Consider the following 14,967-nt stretch of genomic DNA (forward strand, 5'->3'; position numbering starts at 1 on the left):
GGGAAGAAAGCGAGAGAGAGAGAGAGAGAGAGAGAGAGAGAGAGAGAGAGAGAGAGAGAGGGGGGTGAAGGACGCTTGTAGACGAGAAGGAGCAACAGAGATCGGGGTGAATATAGCAAGGAGAGGAAACATAATAAAAAGAATACTAAAAAAGGAAGTGCTTTCGAAAGCTACTTACATTAGCCTCGCTTGACGACGGACTGTCATGGTAACACTAACTTAAATTCAAAATAATGTGAAAATATGTCTTAAAAGCCGGATGAGTAAAGTTCACGCGCAGGTTTGTCATTATGTGTTGTGTTATTATAATACAAAAGTTAGTGTAGTGTAACAGTGGCAGTCATAGAACAAACTCGAAATAAACAGACAAAGAGAAACTGTTAAAACATCAAACTTGTAACGTGCAAAGAAAATATCTTATGTGTAACACTACGTGCAGCGAAAGGAACTAACATAATCAGAAACACTGGAGAGAGAGAGAAAAAAAAACAATAAATCGTGTGTTCTGTCAGATGATATGCTACATAGTAGTTGGCACTACCAGTCATTAACCCTGTTCGAATAAATGTTCTTCAACAGCGATGAAGACTAACTTTGGAGCGTGAGGTGTCCGAAAAGCACCCTGACCGCCTTGTGCTTTTTTCCTTCCTTTTTACAAAGGATTAACAGCGAAGATAAAGAGAGCTTAACGCTCTTCGGTCTGTCCTCGTGTGAGCTTGAGGGAACTGCTCGACCGCATGACTGGGAATCAAAGTGTGATGGAGAGCTTGACACAAGTCATCAAACACGTCACTATTATAGAGAAACAAAAATTCTTGAGCATTACAATAAAAATACACAGGCTAAATTAAATCGTTAGGCTAGTTCACAGGCACTTTATGTCACTGACATGCACTCAATGAGATGGTTTGATAGGTCTGATAGATTTATTAAATTGCTGTTAAAGCACATTTAAAAATCTGAGTTTAATAATGACGAATTACTTTTTTAGAAATCACACATTGCCATTATTTGACTGTTTTCTAAGTTAGGCTACAGAGAACAGACAAAACCAACAACATCAACAGCGTCAACAATATATTTAAAGAATTACTTAATCTCAACTGTTGTGTCATAAAAAAAAACTTAATTTAGGTACGAAGCGTTTTGATTTACAGATAGTAGTGCAGTCCATAATGACAGTTCGTCAGTGATGAATGGATTTTATTTAAATTCATTGTTATAGGCCCATTTTATTATCGTGTTTAAAAAAAAAAACTATCATTCAGGAAATATGTGAAAATGTCCGGCACCACTTTTGATACATTTGTAGAGGCTTTTGAAATAAGTACATCATTTGTTCATAGAATAGTTTGGTCATATTTGAGTAATTATTTCCCCATTGTAGTGCCACAGTCAAATTCATTACTGTCTGTATTAATCTAATGATTTAACTCAAAAACATTTTACGGAAACACAAGTCTCAAGGCGTATCCATGATTTAACAGTGTTAAGCACGAAATCATGCAAGGGTTCGATGCGCTTGTTTAATCACACCCTCACCTGCGTAACTTACAATGTATGACACGTTACTGATGTAATAATCAATGAAAAATATAAATGCTGAAGCATTCCAAATAAAAGGGAAACATCATTTATTTTGCTAATCAGCATCGCTCCATTGGTCATATTTAATGTAGGTTGGACTGAAATTACGTTAATGTTATTAAATGGGTAGCAGATTTGTGTAACGGAATTACCACGTTTTTGCCACCTCAAGTGAAATGTTCAATATGTTCAATTTTGGAGAGCAGAAAAACTCTATCTCCATTTGTCCCGCTTGTTCAAATGTATGTTAAACTGGTGTAAATACTGAGGAAGACCACCATACCTATATATCATATCTGATAACATCACGTTGACATAAATTAACAGTGAATAGCGATTAACACATGTGAATGCAGCCACATATACGGATTCCATTAGAAGTCCCAAAACAACAAGAGGAATTCAGTATTACAAGGTGTATCGTTAAAGTATTGATAAAAAATCCACTGCTCAAAGCTTTCCTCCCATCAAAGAGCCATTGGCTACAGGTGATACCACAATGCACAAGACACATTAAAAAGATCTTAAATCCTGTTCAGGACATGAAAACCAATCACTGGCACAAGTGCCTGGACTTTATTTGTTTATTTATTTATGCCGACCTTGAAACGGTGAATCGGTTCCCTAATTGATTTAGCTTTCCAAAAACAAATGAGCAAATGAGCATAGCTTCAACTTTGAACTTGAAACTTACAAAAGCAAAACCTTCGGTATAAATTAAACACCAACAGAGTTACTACGAGAGTGAAATGGAGAAAAGGGTACTCTATCTAAAATATATTGTATCAACATTTATTTAACTGTGAACACTTTGATGTGTAAGTCTCGACGCGCTAAGTAAATTAGGGAGTGAAGACAAAAGTTGGAAATGACATACAAATATTTTTTTCGGAGAAAAAACATGCAATAGCAACTTTTATCCCATCCATAGCAAAGCACGGACAATAAAATATCACGCTTCACCAACAAAAATCAGTTAGTTCAAACAAGATGCCAGACAACAATCGATCAATTGAATCTCTGCTGATAATAGAAGGTTCGTACTTACAATGGAAGGGCAAGCTGCGGTAGGAAAAGCTGTTTGTGAACAGAAGAGTCACACAGAGCTGAGGGGAGAGGGAGAGGATGGAGAGAGAGAGAGAGAGAGAGAGAGAGAGAGAGAGAGAGAGAGAGAGAGAGAGAGAGAGAAGCGGCAGAGAACAAGAAGAGGATGGAGGGAGGGAGTGCCAAAACAGATACCCTTACAGAACATCTCATCACATCTGCCTGGCTCTTGTCTCTCTTTCATTTTTACATTCCCTTTGTTCCTGAGAAACTCATATCCTTACGTCACATCTTCATCCCCATATTCTGTCTACACCAAAGAGAAGATTAATAATTAAAATAGAGCATTGCCTTCAAGGCAATAAACCTTTTGCAAAAGTTTCCCTAAAATGTTACATAAAATTCGTGGAGTTGTAAGAAGTTGCTGCAGGGTGAGCAGAGAGAGCTCCCATGAACCTATATTAAAATGAAATAATGCAGACATATTATTTTACAATCAATAGTGATTGAAGGGGTTTCTCTGCTATTCATTCACCTATATTCATTCTGGGATTGAAACAACGAAATCTCCACAAGGACCACTTATTTCTCGACTTTCTGCCCGAACTTAGGTTCTTATATAAAGGGACCATTGATTTTTCAACAGTACTCCCTTTAGTACAAGGACACATCATTTAGCATGAACCACAAAGTACTGCGCTGTAAGCAATTAATTCTACATGGTTTAAAAGAAAAATAAAGTCTGAAGTAATTTTGGAAAACACTGCTCTTTAAGGTAAGTTTCTACATTAATTTAATTACCTGTGTTGTATTATCATTTAAACTGACTGCATACACTCGAGCAATGCAGAGTGAAACTTCAATTACGTGTTTTTATTTTTAAAATAACTGGCGAATAAAGGCTTAATTTAGGCGGAATATATAACTACATGGAAGAATTGTGCAGTGCGCAATATATTATAAAGAATCAAACTTTAACGGACATGCATATTATCTACACACTCATTAAAAACACATCTAATTGAAGGTTTAAATTATTATGGAGACTAACATAAACAAAGACTTTGCACTGTATATTTTCCTATATTACACAAGAAGCCCATATTTGCCCAAACAAATTCCTTGCCTCAGTTTCCAAATGTGTGCAGGTACAGTATCGATAAGGTGCTACTTTATCTTATACGTGCCTCATACGCCACCCATCGATGAACTTTAGAATTGCCTTCATATGTTTATATTTCTTAAAGTGTTGGCGTGGTAGCCGTGTCTTGTACCATGGAATTTACGCGTCAACTTATTTAAGAGTCGATATTTTAAATGGATTACCACAAGGGTTCTTCTCGAAATGAAATATATACCAGGTCTATTCAGTTCAGTACAGCGGATTGTACAGTGTAGGTATAGAAGGGTGTGTGCAAAGGGAAATACTATCATGGAAATAAAGAAAGCTAATATAATGGGCTAAGGGTAAACAAAAAACAAAGCAAATAATGTGTAAAATAAATACGTTAAAAAAATTACAAACAATTTATTTCAGTCCTAAACTTCACTACAGGTTCATAGCCAATTGCAGTCGTTATTTGGCTATAGGCGGGAAGTAATACAAGCGTCTTTGCGTGTGTGAGAATGGGTGGGTGTTACTGACCATATAATGGTATATATGATTTTTTCGATGTTTCTGAATATATTTGAATAGTCATTTCGTAGGCGATACCACGACGAGTTGTTAAATTCGACCGTTTATTGTTGGGCTTTTAATGTCTTGGACAGTGTCAGAACAGATAAATATATATAAATGATATTAAAGAGGGTGAACATGCATACTTTATTCAAACTACAGTGAAAAACGTGCTCACGATGGGCGATGATACTAATGTATGCATATAAAAATGCTTGTTATTCACCAAACTTATGCAAAACAAATTTAGAAAAACTATGCAGTCACTGTTTCTACAAGTATTTCGTGTCTAGTAACCTTAGACACTTTCAGAACATAGAACAACGCCATTGGCTATATCCTATTAATGTGGGGCCGTATTGATAATCAAATAAAATAAAAGATGCACAATGTATTTCGATGCAAATGACCCCTTCCTTTAAGACAATTATCTTCAATTATTTTCATCAGAAATAACTTTAGTCCATGGGCACACGTTTAATTAAATAAAACATCTAAATCAAGCTCTGAATGATGTCTACCGTCACATAAAGGAACAGCGTGTGTGCGCGTGTGAGTGTGTGCATGTGCTACTGTATGAGCGCCTGGAAAGGCTGCGTGCGGTACGGAGTGAAGTGCTTAAGATTAAAAGGACTTGCGCTAAACTAGGCAACTCTATTCCTGCACGTGCTGTCATCCAGATACATTAGTTCCACATGGTCTTCGGGCATCTGTTTTTAATATTAAACATTCTGTTAATGATTCTTAGAGAAGCAATAGCCACTGCTAGAGCTATATGAGAACATATATTAACAACAGAGGGGTTTTTTTCTGCTGTATTCCCTCGTCCAAATGTATCGGTGCTCTTCATATCAAACCCAGTGGTTCCATCACTTTTCAGGCCCTCTGGGAACAGGGACAGAAAAAGGACACAACAAGATGCGATCCTTTGCTAGAAAAATCACCGGGAACTCCAAACCTTTTTTACCCTCTATTTAATTTTAAAAGCAAATGTGTTCAGTCGTCTTCTTTAGTGAGACTGCGGGGTTACTATTACTCACAAGCTTTTGCTCTGACAGTCATAGGATAACGGGGAAAAGGTGCTACTAAGGTTAGGAGGATGGACAGACAGACAGATGGATAGACATTCCTCTACCAAACCATACTGCAGATGGAGGTGTTTGTCCAATTATAACCATAAAATATAAAATAAATTATGGGTTCAAGTAAGGCTACTAGAATATTGCATTTCTGATAAGGCATTTGATTTGACTTCTTCAGACGATACAACTCAAAATTAATTACTGTACTTCAATTCACACTCAAGAAACAATTTTGTAATGACATTCGGTATTTCCTGATACAAATGTTATCTTGTAATTATCCAGACACTCCACATCAGACAAAGACAGAAGTGTCTCCTCTTTTACCATCTGTGCGATGATTTGAGAATAGAAGCATGCAGCCATCATGTCATCAAACCCACTCATCCCACCCAGGGTAACCCCAAAACAAAACAGCATGCACCACAAGAGAAGTAAACATTCCCCACAGATATATACCAAACCAACCTATCTACTTTTCATTTAAATCATTTAACAAACTAAATTTGGTCAGCTTACTCAGTTAAAGTCAACACTGCCTAAAGAAATGACAAAAGATTCTGACAAGTATGTTACATTTTTACTCCAAAAGTAAAGAGTAGAATGAGGGGTGAGCTGGACAATTGTTCATAATAAAATATTTTAGAAAACCAGTGATTTATTTTCTCTGGTGACTTTAACCATTTATTATGCATCATATTGGCAGGTGGCTCTGGATATATATTTTTTAATCATGAATCGCATAAATGTCTGTAAAGTGTTGGTAAGCCGTTTCAAAGTTAGCCAATTGACATGGCTGTGTAACAGATAAGGGAATGAGCTTAGAACTCAGTTTCTTATTCTCCTGCAGTTGCAGGTACACATCTGAAGTGTTACACTGTCATTTTATATCTTTGGTCTAGTTGAGTAAATAAGCTATTGGTTTTTATCAGGTGTACCCTGCGCAAAGCTGGGGTTTTTAAAAGAGTGTCAACAAATATAAATAATGTGATTGGAGGGCTGAAGTAATAATTTTGACATCATATCCTGTTAAAGTGCTGCATTCATGTTCTGGAATATGCATTCAAACACTCTCTATATTAAGTATAGTTGCTTTTTGAAAATTTTAATGATTTCTTAATTTCATATCTCTGAGAATTTGACTTTGGAATCATTCTACCTTTGAAAGCAAATACATAAGCAAGGAACTTGCTACAAATACTGCAATCAAGGTTTTGTACCCTTGATATTTGATAAACCTGTGCTAGAATAACACCCAGTGCGGTTAAAAAATAAAAATGATTGGGTTTATTGTGCATGAAGTATTGAATCCTCACATGCACAATTATTTGACTTATGTAATAAAGCATTTCACTTCAGTATTTCTGACCAATGCTCTCCTTCGGGGGTGTATTCACACAGTCAACACGGAATCAGAATCTCGAGCTGGATTCAACAGCCTTTCACTCAATAAAACCGAAATCATCTCCTGTCTGTAAACATTTCAGCGCATTTTGTCTGTCTAGCGGCTCCGCTCTCGGTCCGCTCTCGGTCTGCTCCAGGCAGGTTCATGTTGCACTGAAAAGGCTGTGTCTGCAGATGTGGATCACCCAGAGCTGCTCTGAGGCCGTGTTGCTGAGAGAGTGTGGACCGAGCCTGGAAGGTTATCGCCGCATTTGCATTTCCCCAGCTGCTTTCATGCATCTTAAAATGCAAGTCTACTCCATTAATATTTTACGGGCGCATGGAAATCAACATTTTTGTTACATTAAATTAACATGTGTTCTTTCCTTCTGTATGTTTAATTAGGGAACAGTACATTGTCCAAGGAAATATGGAAGCAGCTGTATGATTTGCTGTGATTGCAAGGGAGCAAGTAAATAGGCTTCATAGAGGATTATTATTCAGTGTATACATTAGTCTGGCTTGAGGTTACCCTACACCCTCCTTTGCATGAAAACATCTTAGTGTGGAATCTTACATCGTTCTTATGTGCACTAAGAGGTGAGTCAGAAGAATGCAGATATTTTATCAAAGAATATATTCATTTTTGCTACAGGAACTTTCAAAGCAAAGTTGTTTTTTGCTGAAACTGTTTTCTGAAACTGAAATAAAGCCCCCATGTTTATCCATTAAAGAACTTTGTTTTGAGTTGGGTATTTTTAAGGAATACAAAACAGAATCTCAAAGCATTGATGATGTAATTATAGATTATACATAATCCATAGCAGAAACACATAAAATATGAACAAAAAAGATGATTTCTTAACATACTGAGCAGGATGTATCACTCCCATGCTTAAACAAAAGAAGCAACCGACAGAAAATCTAACTAAACTAAACACAAATTTACACTTAATTCACACATACGTGGGCAAAACCTTCAATGCCATGTCAACGCAAGGAAAAAGAAAGCTTAAAAGATCATTACTGTATACCAAAAAGGATATTTAGCTATTATATTTAACAAAGTAATAATGAAAAAAAATTAATTAGGCTTGATGTTCTAATTGCACAGAGCAGCAAGCCTTAGGAATCAGTTGTTAAATGATTTAATCTCAAGTGACTTTTAACACTGCTAGGAAAACTAGTAAAGCACAGCCATTATGTGGCAGGAAACAGAGGAGATGACTTTTTAATCTGCCAGTTGGAGGAAAAACTTGTCATTCGGACATTTTGTCACTTTTATGTCTTTGAGGCATTTTAAATAGGCTACAGATAATTGCCTTTCTATAAGGGATGTATGTGTACAGTGCATATAATCTCTAAAATTAAATTCTGATTGGAAAAAACGATTGCCTATTCAATCCACAGAAATCTAGGCATGTAAATTCAAGTTATTAAAAAAATATATATATATAAATTAAATTAATTAATAAATACGGCCCAAGAAAATCAAAAGTCAATTTAGCTGGTTGCTTCCAATAAAAAGTCTCAAAATAACTTTTCCAAGTCTTGTTTATTTAACTGAAATGTTGTAAATTCCGCTGTCAGAAGTAGTGCCGGACTGTATCCTTTCATCAAACAAATACATCATTAAGATATCCTGCTCTTCAAAAGAAGAAGGTCACATCGGGAGATATTTATAACACACCGTGATAGATTGATGTCAGAATGTAAGACCACTGATTAATTAACATTGTGCTGGCTCTAATTTAACCACACTTCAGAAGAAAAGCATTCCTATGACATATTGTCTTTCCTTATATCCCAGTTGAAATAGTGAAACAACTGCTCCTTGCTTTATGCTCTTCATTACGGACCTGCAACAGCACACAGCATACAAGTGAACAGATAGTGTGCGATACAAAATGCTATGGGACGTAGAGTGATGTGTTGGTTTATACACTGATGCATGAATGAACCTTTCTTCTTCCAAATGAGATCAAATGAAAAATGTATACTTCATATGACCACAATCTCTCATACTGTACAACAAATAACAAATACCTGCGTGAAACTCCACTACTGTGAATTTATCCAGAACATGGAAGGAATGCTGAACACACAAAACACAGGAAAATTCATAAACCAATAATACACACGCCACACACACATACACAAAGATCTTAGTTAATTTTCTTGGCAGGTATAATTGCATTCCATTTTCCCCCTATGATTTATTACTGTGAATACTGTGTGAGCATTCCATTGGCACCTTGAAATCTCAGAGCACAAAAACTCCTTTATGTGGCAAATACAAGCCGAGTGAAATACTACCGTTAAAATGCCCTGCTATTTTGAGGTTTCTCAAAGATAAATATTTAATATTTGAATAGTGAATTAAATGTAGAATGCTTTAAACTTGACTGTTATTACTGTGTGTACAGAAAATGCAACACCTATACAACGTGACTTACTATAGGACAGAACTAAAATTTCATTAAAAACAAAAATGTGTTCATCTGACAGTCATTAGAGAAATATATCAGCACTAAGAGTTGATGCAGTTATATTAATATGAATCTATATAATGTGTTTGAATGTGTACAGCTAGATGAACTCAGTGTGTATAAGTACATGGTCTATGTAACCTCACACTGTAGAATGGGCTATGAAAACAGTTAATGATTATATGAAACTGGCCTTTGCAGATAAAAAAGAAAATCTCAATACTATTCTGCTCGAAGGGAAAATAAGGCTTTGTTTCCCTCTATTTCTCACATACCGAATCCCATTGGACTTGCAAACATAGACATTGACTTGTAAAGTGGGACATTGTGTTCTCATTAGTTGACCTAAATTTCATACTTGTGCCTCTAAATTTCATCAAAGTTTAGTCAGGATCCAATAAATCTCTTTAAGTTAACTGGGAAAGTCTTATTAATGAACATTTAATAAGAGAAAATAATGCAAGCAAAACCTCCAATATCTCAATACTTTCATTCTGAGTTCATTATGGAAATGTATCTGTTGATTAATTTAAATGTAATTTACATAAACACCAAAGTAATAGTTGTATTTACAACATTAGACACTTGGGTGATAATTATGTTGATATTCTTGTCACGTTTCAGGTCTGTCTCACCATGTTTTATGTTGATTTATGTTTATTCATGTTGTCTTAGTCACGTAGTGTCTTATCATGTATTATGTTAGTCTAGGTTTGTCATGTTGTTTAGTTTATTTCTTGTTACGATTTATTTTCTCGTCATGTCTAGTTATGTCTTGTTACGATTTATTTTCTTGTCATGTCTAGTTATGTTTTCGTACAATTATATTACCTGGTTATGTTGAGTGATTATCGTCTTAGTTTCGCTTTGTGTTATGTTTCGATGTATGTTTATTGTTACGTTAACTGGTCGTTGTTTTGCATACACTTTTACATGTTTTTCCGCAAACCTTGCGTTCCGCCTTTTCTCTCTCTCTCTCTCTCGTTCTGTCCTTCACTCCCCTAATGTTCTATTTGTCTATTTACTAAAACTACTAACGCTAGATCAGGATTGGGTAGAAACTAACAAGACTAATCATGTGTTCATGTTACCTTACGTTTCTCGTGCATGTCATTTACTAATTTACTAATGCTAGGGCAGGATAGGTTTATTACTAACGATTACTAATCTCCTTGTTAAACTTGTCATCCATTGCACCTGTTTTCCATTTCCTTGCTACCCTCTAACTAATTGTCTACACCTGTCTACACCTGCATTTATAGCCCAGTCGCGCAACTGTTCACTGCGAAATTGTCTGCCTCTGTTTTTTTTCACGCAACTCTTGAGCATTATTTACTGTTTGATTACACGTTACGATCCACGCCTGTTTACTGACCATCGACTATTGATTTCTGTTTTGTGACCTTCGTTTTGTTTCTCGACTACGTTCCCGCCTACCGTTTTTGTACTTTTGCCCCGCTGTTTGTTTCATGGTTTCGACTCCCGCTTCGCCCACGACTACGCCTCTGCCTGCCGTCCGCCTGTTCATCTGCCCCGCTGACAGCTCTCCTGCTACCGGACCTCCCTGCACGCCTACCGACTACGAGATTGCCTCTTCCCTCGGCACCGTGCTTTTTGTTTGTTTTGTATTTGTTTGGCTGGATCTTCGTGTATGGACTTTGCTTGTATTGACTACGCTCCTGGGACTCGTCCCGAATAAAGCCCTAACGGGACTTTATTTTACAATTGTTTCTGAGTCGTGCATTTTGGGTCCAACCCCCACGCACCCGTCTCAGAACAATTTCGCCACTATGGACCCTGCTGACTCAACTGCCATGTTCCACGCCCTCCAGGAACAAGGAGCCATCGTCCGGCAGCATTCACAAGGAATCTCCGAGCTTCACCTAGAGATTCGTGAACTGTGTGCAGAGATGAGGAGGCTCGCCGTTGCGGTCCTGCCACAACCACGGGAGGAACACACCCACCCACCCACTTCCCCGGCGGCCAACCCCTCGGGCGCCTGGCAATTCCGGGAGCCCCAACAACCCCCCCCGGAGAGGTTCGGTGGAGAACCTGAGAGGTGCAAGGCGTTCCTACTCCAGTGCGAGTTTGTATTCAGACAACAGCCCCAGACCTACAACAGCGATGACCGTCGGATTGGCTATGTGATGGGACTACTCAAGGGGAGGGCGTTGGATTGGGCTACGGCGGTGTGGTCCGGGGATTCTTTCCCTCCCCGTTACCCAGCCTTCACCGACGAGATTCGAAAGGTGTTCCAACACGCATCCAGCGACCAGGAGCCATCCCAGAGACTGATTGCTCTGCGCCAGGGACGGAAGACCGCGGCAGACCACTCCATCGACTTCCGCACCCTCGCAGCAGCTACTAGTTGGAACGATGCAGCTTTGGCGAATCTCTTCCTGGCCAGCCTGAGCGAGACGCTCCAGGACGAGTTGGCGCGACTGGACCCCATCACCCAGCTCGACCAACTCGTGCGCACCACAATCCGCCTGGACAACCGCGCCAGACAACGCCGGTCGGAGAGACCGATCCTTCCCGGCAACCCGTACCCCAGGCAGGGCCCAAGTCCTCGACGAGAGGAGCAGCAGTCGGAAGGATCCGAACCCATGGACCTGTCCCGGGCCGGTACCAGGGTCTCTACCGAGGAACGAGCACGCCGCAGAACCACCGGTTCGTGCTTCTACTGTGGGAGGCCGGGTCACACCCAGGCTCGGTGCTCCTCCAGGACCAGGCGACCAGTAGAGGTGAGAGCAGTCGACAGGCATGAGGGTGCTGACAGAGAGAACCATCGTCCCACGCTCACCACGCTGTTGATTCTTCCCGACAGAACAACCCGGATTAACGCGTTGGTGGATTCTGGAGCGGACGCCAATCTCATCGACGAAGTGTTGGTGTCCGAACTGAACATTCCCACCCTCCCTCTACCCCACCCTGAGAATGCGCGGTCGCTGGATGGAAGGACCTTCTGCCGCATGACGCACATTACCATTCCCTGTCAACTGGTCATTTCTGGGAACCATCGAGAGATGATCCAGTTCCGCGTCATCCAGTCCCCCAATGACCAACTCATCCTGGGATTACCCTGGCTCCAGAAACACAACCCCACGATCAACTGGAGTTCCAATCAAGTTCAAGCCTGGGATTCTAGATGTCATCTGTCCTGCTTGCGTTCCGCTCCACCACCAGCAGAGGGAGCACCAGCTCCACCACAGACTCCCAAGCCCTCCCTGGAGAGGGTTCCCACACCTTACCATGACCTGGGCGCAGTATTCTCCAAGATACAAGCTCAGTCTCTGCCGCCTCATCGACCCTACGACTGCGCCATCGAGCTCCTTCCTGGTTCGTCACTTCCCTCAAGTCGCCTTTACAACGTCTCCAGACCTGAAAGGGAGGCTATGGAGACATACATCCGTGACTGCCTGGCTAACGGACTAATTCGCCCTTCTTCCTCTCCCGTCGGTGCAGGATTCTTCTTCGTCCAGAAGAAGGATGGCTCCCTACGCCCGTGCATCGACTACAGGGAGCTGAACAACATCACGGTGAGGAACAAGTATCCTCTGCCCCTGATGGACTCCGCGTTCCACCCACTTCACGAGGCCACCATCTTCACCAAGCTGGATCTTCGCAACGCGTACCACCTGGTCCGGATCCGTGAGGGCGATGAATGGAAGACCGCCTTCAATACCTCTCTCGGACACTTTGAATACCTGGTCATGCCATTCGGCCTCACCAATGCTCCTGCTGTGTTCCAGGCCCTGGTGAATGACGTTCTTCGGGACTTGTTGGGTCGCCATGTGTTCGTCTACCTGGATGACATCTTGATCTACTCCACTAATGCCAAGGATCATGAAAACCACGTCAGGCAAGTTCTACAAAGGCTTCTAGAGAACAAATTGTTTGTCAAGGCAGAGAAGTGCGTCTTCCACTCCGACACAGTTGAGTTCCTTGGGTTTATCCTTGAGAGGGGACAGATCAGGGCGGATCCCAAGAAGATTCTGGCGGTCACCGACTGGCCCACACCCACCTCACGCAAGCAACTCCAGCGCTTCTTGGGATTCGCCAATTTCTACCGTAGGTTCATCCGTTCCTATAGTCAAGTGGTCTCCCCCCTAACCAAGCTCACGTCCCCAGCGGTGCCATTCCGGTGGAGCCCCGAAGCTGAGACGGCTTTCACCAAGGTCAAGAGACTGTTCGCTTCCGCTCCCATCCTGGTACACCCCGACCCCACCCGCCAGTTTGTGGTCGAGACGGATGCTTCCGACACAGGGGTGGGAGCAGTGCTCTCTCAGGTGGCGGCCGCTGACAACCGACTACACCCCTGCGCCTTCTTCTCCAAGAAGCTGTCCCCGGCGGAGAGGAACTACGACGTTGGAAACCGTGAGCTGCTGGCAGTCAAACTGGTGCTGGAGGAGTGGAGACATTGGCTGGAGGGGGCCGAGAAGCCGTTCATCGTTTGGACCGACCACAAGAACCTGGCATACCTCCAGACAGCCAAAAGGCTGAATTCTCGACAGGCGAGATGGGCGCTGTTCTTCGGGAGGTTCAACTTCTCTCTGACCTACCGTCCAGGTTCGAAGAACGTTAAGCCCGATGCCCTGTCCCGTCAATTCAACACCTGTTCTGAGCGTGAGATCCCCGAGAACATCCTTCCTACCTCCTGCACCATCGGATCCGTCACATGGAAGATCGAGGCGGTGATCCAGAGGGCTCTACGGGAGGAGCCCGATCCCAGGTCCAACCCCGGATTACGCCTATACGTCCCCTCAGCCGCTCGGACACAGGTGCTGCAATGGGCCCATTCATCCCTCCTTTCCTGCCATCCCGGCTTTACCCGCACCTTGGCGGTGCTGAAGCGGAGATTCTGGTGGAGTGCCATGATCCCCGACACCAGACGCTTCATCAAGGCCTGCACCACATGCGCCAGAAGCAAAGCATCTCACCAGGCCCCTGCTGGACTGCTTCAACCATTGCCGGTGCCCAGCCGACCCTGGAGTCACATCGGAGTGGACTTCGTGACCGGACTTCCCCTTTCCGAGGGTAACACCACCATCCTGACGGTGGTGGACCGTTTCAGCAAAGCGGCACACTTCATCCCCCTGGCTGGATTGCCCACCGCCCAAGAGACCGCGGATGTTCTGGTGAGGGAGGTGTTCCGCATCCACGGACTTCCATCGGACATCGTATCTGACCGCGGCCCCCAATTCATTTCCCAAGTCTGGAAAGCGTTCTGCGTGGCCCTTCCTGACCAAGAAGCCGAGATCGCTGTTCCCTCCCTCGCCATCCACATGAAACGGTGCGCCAAGGTTTGGAGGGATGCCAGGGCCGCGCTGCTAAGCACGGCAGACCGCAATCGGCGTTTTGCTGATCGCCACCGCACTCCAGCTCCAGTCTACAAACCAGGTGACTCCGTCTGGCTGTCCACTAAGGACATTCCCCTCCAAGCCACCTCTCACAAACTGCAACCCCGCTTTATTGGTCCCTTTAAAATCCACAAGATCATCAATCCTTCCTCTGTTAAACTGTCACTCCCTGCTTCCCTTAAGATTCACCCCACATTCCATGTTTCATGTATTAAGCCCGTATCCTCTCACCCCATATGTCCCCCGGATCCCCCACCACCTCCCCCCCGCATTATTGACAACCACCCCGCATTCACGGTTAAGAAACTCTTGAACATTCGTAAGAGGGGCCGTGGGGTGCAATA

The sequence above is a fragment of the Conger conger genome, chromosome 6 (assembly GCF_963514075.1).
Source record: "Conger conger chromosome 6, fConCon1.1, whole genome shotgun sequence".
NCBI lineage: Eukaryota > Metazoa > Chordata > Actinopteri > Anguilliformes > Congridae > Conger > Conger conger.